Source organism: Chrysochloris asiatica, unplaced genomic scaffold (assembly GCF_000296735.1).
Source record: "Chrysochloris asiatica unplaced genomic scaffold, ChrAsi1.0 scaffold00062, whole genome shotgun sequence".
Lineage (NCBI taxonomy): Eukaryota > Metazoa > Chordata > Mammalia > Afrosoricida > Chrysochloridae > Chrysochloris > Chrysochloris asiatica.
Genome location: NW_006408580.1, coordinates 11,653,562 through 11,662,423, shown reverse-complemented (window position 1 = coordinate 11,662,423; position 8,862 = coordinate 11,653,562). Strand labels below are relative to the sequence as shown.

Here is an 8,862-nt window from a genome sequence, read left to right as displayed (position 1 = left end):
TCTCTAGCAAAGTTTTCCTTCCTTGGATTTGATCCTCCAACCCTAGAGGTAGTAGTTGCTCCTTTAAGTGTTATTCCTGTATTATTTTTTTAGCGTAGCCTTTTCTTTACCCTTTTAGTTGTTGTTATTAGTGCCATCAAGTCAGTTCTGACTCATAACGACCCAGTATAAGGTTTTGAATCGTCAACCTTGTGGTTAGTAGTCCAGTGCTTATCCTACAGCATCACACCAATACTCTTAGCAGTCACCTTTAGCTACATAATAATTCTTTTAATTATGTTCAAATTACTAGTGTGATTTCTGTCTCCTGAATAGACTCTAACTGGTATGTATACCTGGCAAAATAAATTCAAAGAGCCTAGGTTACATTGGATTCCTGTCGAGCTTGTAATAAAAAAATCATAAAATCTCACAAGGAAACAACCTAATATATGCAGAAACCAGCAGATGCAATAAATAGAAGGATTGTTGTTGTTAAGCACAGTTGAGTCATAGCAACCCTGTATAGGGTTCCCAAGGAGCAGCTGGTAAGTTTGAACCACTGACCTTGCAGTTCAAACTGCTTTGCTGTTTGGCACATTAACCCACAGCACCACACCAAGACTCTCTCCAAACTAGAGATGTTAAGTGCTGTTGAGGCTGTTCTGATTCATAGCAGCCCTGTAAAGAGTTTTTGGGGAGCCGCTGGTGGGTTTAAACCATTGACCTTGCAGTTAGCAGTCCAGTGCTTATCCTACAGCGCTTTACCAGGACTCCAAACCAGAGATAATAGTATAATAAAAGAAAAAGAGCTCTGGTAGAGTAGTGGTTACAAATTGGGCTGCTAACCTCAAGGTCAGCAGTTCAAAACTACCAGCTGTTCAGCGGGAAAAAGAGGAGGCTTTCTGCTCCCATAAAGAGTTACAGCCTTGGGAGTCGGAGCTGACTCCGTGGTACTTAACAACAACAACAATAGGAAGAGAATATAAAAATCAGGATAATTTGGATAATTAGAAACCTAAAAGAAGCATTAGAACACTAAGGAAGAACAAAGTTCATCTTTGTGCATGTGGGTATCCAATTTTCCTAGCACCTTTCTTTGAAAAGCTATCCTTTCCCCATTGAGATGCCTTGGCCCGTTTGTTGAACATCAATTGACTGTAAATATAAAGGTTTGTTTCTGGGTTTGCAATTCTGCTCCATTGGTCTTCATGTCTAACTATCTTAGTTATCTATTGTTGCTGTTGTTGTTGTTAGGTACCCTCGAGTCAGTACTGACTTTAGTGCTGTTTTAACAGAAATACCACAAGTGGTTGGCTTTGATAAACAGAAAGTTATTCTCTTGTAGTTTAGGATGCTAGAAGTCTAAATTCAGAGCACTGGCTCTGGGGAAAATATATTTGTCTCCTTTCATCATCTGTAGGCCAAGCTTTCCTTGGAGATCTCCATGTGTCTTGGCATTAATTTCCCCCTGGATCTAAGAGCTTCACAGTGCAGGAGCCTTGGGTCCAAAGGACACACTCCACTCCTGGCTCTTCTTGCTTGGTGATTGTAGGTCTCTGCTCACTTTTCACTCCTTTCATCTTTGTAAGGGAGTCCTGGTGTAGTGCTGCAGAATAATGCACTAAACTGCAAGGTTGGTTTGAACTGCAAAGTTTGCAGCTGCTCGTCAGAAACCCTATACAGGGTCTTTATGAGTCAGAACTGACTCAACAGCACTTAGCAACATTTTTGTAAGATAAAAGATGCTGTAGGCCACACCCTGGGACACTCCCTTACATTGGATCAGGTTTGTGATGGGATTAAAGGTGTTGCAGCCCACCCTCAATCTTCTTATTGGTTTATTACATCAGATCACATCATGGGAAATCAGCACATAATTGCCTCTTTGTATAACTGCCAAATCATTGAGACTCCTGGCCCAGGCAAGTTGACACATATTTTGGGGGCATATAGCGTAGTGGTCACCAATCGGGCTGCGAACCTTAAGGTCAGCAGTTCGAAACTACCAGCTGTCCCGTGAGAGAAAGAGGAGGCTTTCTGCTCCCGTAAAGATTCACAGCCTCGGAAACCCTGTACAGGGTCGCTATGAGTCGGAACCGACTCCACGGCACACCACCACCACCACAACATAGTTCAACCCGTAACACTAAGCTTACTTGTCTTGATAACTGTCTCATTGGTGGTAAGTAGATTTTGATGCTGATTACCACATCTTTCTCCTGTGGAACAGCTGGTGGGTTCAAACTGTCAACTTTTGGGTTGACAGCTGAATTCTTATAATTGAGAAGTGAAAGTTCCCCAACTTTGTTGTTTTTCTTTTTCAAAATTGGTTTGGGTATTTTGGGTCTTTTGCGTTTAATTTTAGAATCAGTGTTAAGTCAGAAACTTTAAAGGATCTAAGATTTTTACAGGTTTACATACATATCTTGACAGAAGTCACCAGGGACAGAGACACAAATGATTTATTAGTTATGTCAAAAGCAGCATCCAGAGTAGGACTCGTATGTCAATTGCAAGCTCTAATTTCCCAGAGAGCAACACAAATGAGAGACAAATATTTTCCAGCACATGCAGTCGGTTGTACCACAGGAGAGGAACCCCAAAATTGTGAGACTCAGAACTTACATAGGGCCTATTGGCATACCTGTCCATTCTTCTTCCCTCTGAAGGGGAGAGAGTTCAAAGGAGCTTTTATATTTATTCTTTTTTTTTTTTAACCATCATTAGGGATTATTGTTTTTGAAGTACATGTTCCCTAAATTCAGGGTATAATGCCAAAATCTTCTCTCAAACTTTACTTGTGTCTTATCACTAAATGGAAATATACATTTTAAAAATTCTAAGATAAGCATCCATGGCAAATCCCCAGTTTAGACAATGTTGCTAGCTACTTGTGTCTGATAAGGTACATACTTAGTCCTGCTTAACTTAATCAGAGCCTTAATGTATTAACATAGAACAAATCAGTCAGATCAACCCTGTGGATACGTTTGTATTGAGCCTTTTAGATTATAACATGAGGTAAAATGAAAATGAATTGTTTAACCATATTTTAAAGTTGTAATAAAATATTTTACACTTCAAGGATTTATAATGAGATTGTTGTTGTTAAGTGCCATTGAGTCGATTCCGACCCATAGCGACCCTGAAGAGGTTTTTTGAGGAGCAGCTGGTGAGCTTGAACCGCCTACCTTGCAGTTCAACTGGTTTTGCAGTCTGGTGCAAGAACCCACAGCTCCACAAGTTGAGCATCGAGTAAACAGGCTTTAATGAAACTCCCCTTGAATTTAACTAGTTGACTCCTCCCTCAAACACAAAAGTAATCAGTTCCAATTAGTAACATAAGTTTCTTCAAGTTCAAACTAACCTTGTCTTTAGACCTCGAACTGTTGCCATGTCAATCAGTATCCACTAATTCTACTTCAAAAATGAGTTTCACATTTGGTGGAATTTTGGCATCAGGCTGTCCTTTCTTTCCATAAGCCCATTCTGGGTCAATCTCTAGTCGAGCCTTTTCTCCCTTACTCATAGTCAAGAGTGCTTCATCCCATCCTCTGATGACTCTGCCAATTCCAACCTTAAAACTTAAAGGTTTGGCATTTTTCTTCATCTTGGAACTTGTTTGAATATTAGTATCAAAAACAGTTCCGTCCTGAAGTGTTCCTGTGTACCAACAGTGAACAACATCTCCCTTTTTGGGAAAGTTGGTTTTGTCTCCCTTTTTAAGAATAGATTTTGTATATTTTGGTGGACCCTCTTCAAACTTGGTTTCTTTATGTTTGTCATCATTAATCTTCACATTTTTCACCTGCTCTGACACCGTACTTATACTTTCAGTACCTTTGAAACACTTAGTTTCAAAAAGATGGTTATAGGCTGTAACCAAATGGTCCTTGTTAGCTGTTTTGGCCACATTTTTAATATTTCCTAGTAGCTTATGTTCTGCAGAACCATGTCTGAACCGTGTTCCTGCAGAAACTTGATAGGGTCCTTCTTGGGCAGCTGCTCGCTGCACAGTTGCTCCATGGTCCACTCCCGCTGTGGAATGTTCACCGCCATCTTCCCCTGCTGCCTCGGCGCTTACATTTATTCTTGAATGAAATAAACTCCCTGGGGATGGAAAGGGAAGTTCTCTAAGTTTATTACCCTAGAAAATGAGTAAATGTCTTTTGGTTAGACCTAAATCTTTAGCTTCTAAGGACTTTGCTGTTAAAATATGTTCTTTGCTTAGAAGACTTCAACTCTGCAGATCTGTAAAATATCCGGGGAGCATTGCCTACCAACAATCAGCCTGTTTGTTTCTTTTTAAAAAGCCTGTGGGATTTTGATAGGGGTTGTGTTGAATCTGTAGATCACTGTGGGAAGAATTGCCATTCTAACAACAATGAGTGTTCTAATCCATGAATATGAGCTATCTCTTCATTTATTTAGATCTTCTTGAATTTACTACTGCAGTGTTTTATAATTTTCAGTGTATACATCTTATACTTTAAAAAAAATCATTCCTGAGTTTTTAAAATAGTCTTAATGCTATTATGAATGGAGTTGTTTTCTTAATTTCAATTTTGGATTGTTTATTGCTCTCATATGATTAAGCTATTGATCTTTGTATATTGATCTTGTATCTTGCAACCATCCTGAACTTCTTTATTAGTTTTACTGTTTATGTGTGAGTGTGCATCTGTGAATTCCTTAGGGTTTTCTACATATAGGATAATGTCATCTGTAAGTGAAAGACAATTTTATGTCTGCCTTGCTGATCTGGATACCATTTATTTTTCTTTCTTGATTGCACTGGCTAGAGCCTCTAAGTTAATACTGAATAGAAGTATCAAGAGCAGGTACCCTTGAGGTGAGGCAAGATGGCATACTAGACAGAAAGGCTGTGCAGACCCTCTGCAGCAAGGATATGGAAAACCAGACAAGACAGATGCAGAAGATGGTCCAAAATTCTGAGCTTCAGATAAAGGAATAGAGTGGTGGATCAAGTGCTTACTGAGAGAGAGAGTTGGGCAGATAAGGCAAGAGACTGCTGAGCTGTGGCAGCTGACAGGACCTGCGGCACAATCTTGAGCATTTGTAAGTGGCTTCAGAGACAAGAAAACATGTTTGCATTGCAGAAACCTACCTGTGGCTCCAAAGACAGCAACTGAAGCCATAAAGCCCAGCCACAGCCGTACCCTCTATAACCCCACCAATTGGACTAGAGCCAATATCAGCTGCTATACACTGGATCAACCACAATGACCAATGTCAGCTAAATCCACTCTAAATTGAACTGCATAAAAGTGAACAAATAAAAAAATTCCTTGAATCTAATGAGAACGAAAACACAACATAACAAAACCTTTTAGGACACAGCAAAAACAGTGCTGACAGGGCAGTTTATAGCAATAAATGCACACATCAGAAAAGAAAGAACTAAAACCAACACAATATCTTAGACAATTAAACATGGTTTGGAGATTAAAACAACATCTCCAACATTAGAAAAAGACCAGTAAAGTAAGCCTACAGTCACCAGAAGAAAAGAAACAATAAAGATTAGAGCAGAAGTAAATGAATTAGAAAACAGAAAAAGAATAGAAAGAATCAACAAGACAAGAAGTTGGTTCTTTGAAAGGATTAGTAAGATCAAAAAACCATTGGAAAATCTAAAAAAAAGAAAAGAGGGAGCAGATGCAAATAACATGCATATGAAAGACATGGGTGCTGTCACAACAATACCAAAGGCAATAAAAAGGGTAATAACAGAATACTATGAAAAATTGCACTCCAATAAATTTGAAAACCTAGAAGAAATGGATAGATACATTTTTAGAAAAATGCAACTACCAAAATGAACACAGAGTGAAGTAGAAAACTTGAACAGACCTATAACATAAGAAGAAATTGATCAGGTCATTAAAAAACTCCCAACCAAAAAAAAGTCTGGACCCAGGTGGCCTTACTGGTAATTTTGACCAAACATTCAGAAAGAGGTGACACCAATTTTGTACAAACTATTCCGGAGCATAGAAAAGGATGAGAAACTCCCAAGTACATTTTATGAAGCAAGCATTACCTTCATACCAAAATCTCACATAGACATCACACAAAAAAGTAAATTATAGACCAACATCCCTTATGAACATACATGCAAAAATTCTCAACAAAATCCTAGCTGATAGAGTTTGATAACATATCAAAAAAAAAAAATGAAGAAAAATTCATACTGGAAAAAAAAATCTTTGATGGTCATCAGGGGTGGGAGGGAGGAGGGAATAGCAATGAATCTGTGAAACACCTTGTAACATGGATGGACCTGGAGGACATTATGCTTAGTGAAATTAGTCATTAAAGGACAAATATTATATGAGACCATTATTGTAGAAGCTTAAGAAAAGATTTCCATACTTAAAAGAAACATTCTTTGATGGTTAGCATGGGTGGGAAGGAGGAGAGAATAATTCACTGGCTAGAGGGTGGACACATGTTAGCTTGGGTCACATGGAGGGTAATATACAAGAAGGGGGAAGGTAATACAAAAGAAGAGGAAGGGTGGCAGAAGAGTAATGAAGATAGGTGAAGACACATGGAGGTATGCATGGGCTAAAGGGGATAAAGGTAAATAGTGATATATACACAACTTTAGAATAATAGTGTTCTGTGCATAGATACACATTGTGCGTCTGGAATTTTGAAAGCTCATGAGCTACTGTCTAAGGTGCAGCTATTGGTCTTTCCATGTTCAGAAGAAAGAAGAGTGAATTGAAGAGGCTTGGAATCAAATAGTCCAATGGACCAATGGAACATGTAAACGTCAGTCTCCATGACTTTGAGACCTTAAGAACTAGACAGTGACTGGCTGCCACTACCAAGTGCCTTGAAAGGGATCACATTAGAGTGTCCCAGATAGAGTGGGAGAAAGTGTGGAACAAAACTCAAAAGCATGAAAGAAAAACAAGAAAAACTCCCAGAAAACGTAAAATGGATTTACTTGGTCAAAAAGAGACTGGAGGAACCTGAGAGTATGGCCTTAGACCTCCCTTAAAGTCTTTACAAGAACTCCCCCTCGTAGGCCAGTTTTCAGCCAAGCAGTAAATAGGTTTGTGGGGGGGAGGTGCAGGGGGGACAATGATGCTTGCAAGGTATACTCACCATGGAATAATGGTCAATCATTCAAAATCAAAAGGGCAACATTTTCCTAAGGACAAAGTTGAGAAGGGATCAGAAGGTGGGTGGAATGCAAATAGAAACCACTGGGAGGAAGCAGGATAACTTGTTGCATGGAGGGGATTGTAACTATTGAGATGAAACAAAATGTATGATTTGTTAAATGTAAAGCTGATGATCTTGTCTGTAAGCCTTCACTCAATTCACTAAAAAGGTAAGAAAAGAATAGGTATCTTTGCCTTGTTTTCAATATGGGAGAAAACATCTGATCTTTCACCATTCAGTATGATGTTAACTTTAGGACTTTTATAGATTTTTTTTTTTAAATCAAATTGAGGCAATTCCCTTCTGTTCTAAATTGAACATTTTTACAATAAGTGTAAAATGCTTTTTTTCTGTATTTGTTGCAATGATCACATGTTTTTTGTCCTTTATTCTATTATATTGTTTATTTTTGAGTGAATTTAGTTTTCCTCAAGTTTTATAAGGGAGATAAGGATTTTTCTAACTTCATGGCTAGAGCTCTCCCTTTTATTGTTTCTGCAACATGTCTAAAAATATGATGGCTTAATATCTTAGATGTCTGGCCTCTGTTCCCCTAGTCTACTTTTATCTGTACTTGTTCTTTCTTTTGTCTCTATTATCCTTGTCCTGTTCAATTTGGATTCTTCAGCAGTTCTCAGTGTGGGTCTTTATCTTCAGAGGACACTTTGGCTCAGTAATTCTAAGAGCTCATATGGTCCAGATTAACCCAGTCGTCTTAGACTTTATTGCAGACCCGTGGAACTCATCCTGGTGTGGTGCTGCAGGATAAGGAACTGGACTGCTGCTCCTCGGAAACCAGATACAAGGGTCACTATGAGTCTGAACTGACTGCACACGGCACTTACCATTGAACTGACAATGGAACTCACAAGTTATGAGACTCTGAAACTACTTACGGTTTAGTTCCTGTTCTCACTTTAGCTCTCTGAGCTTGCAGTGGTTGTTGTTCTTAGATCAGTGCGAGGGCCTGTTGCTTCCCTAGGCTTCTTTTGTCATATATACTAATACTGGAGATACTGTAGTTGTCACTGGGTTTGTCCTCACTTGCTCATATTTTGGGGCTTGTGAGGGGATACAGTATCATGCAGTTTTTAAATACAAATGTTGTTGTTGTTAAGTGCTGTGAAGTCTGTTCTGACTCATAGTGACCTAAGGAACAGCTGGTGGGTTTGAACTGTCAGTCTTGTGGTTAGCAGTCCAGTGTCTATCCTACTAGGGTAGACTAGCACCGTACTAGGAACCCTTATACAAATGTTGTTATTAACTGCTGTTGCATCAGTTCTGACTCACAGAGACCCCATATAGACCCTGTTTCCCGAGGAGCGACTGGTGTTCCAACATTTGACTTTGCATTTAGCAGTCCAGTGCTGATCCTACAGTGCCACACCCTCCTGCTTAAAAAGAAAGTTATGTCCAATCCTGGGACCAGGATTGTGACAGGAGTATGTGTGTGATAATCCCTTTTATTACACCAATCTTCTGTGCACCAGGTGGCAGAGATAATTGGGGGTCTAAGGGGAGAGGAGTGACACTCTTCATCTGTTTCATCCAACTTGCTGCTTTCTTTTTAAAAGATTTAATGAAAATTAAGTTGCATGAAGTCATTTGAATCAGTGACCTTGAACATGTCCCACCTGTATAGGTAGTTGTGGGTGGAGAAGAAAGGTTTCTGAGCTGACA

At 39.2% G+C, this 8,862-nt stretch overlaps 1 pseudogene; it reads right to left on the bottom strand.

The window, feature by feature from the left end:
- Positions 1–3,379: 3,379 nt before the first annotated feature.
- Positions 3,380–4,041, bottom strand: LOC102817135 (annotated as a pseudogene).
- Positions 4,042–8,862: the final 4,821 nt, after the last annotated feature.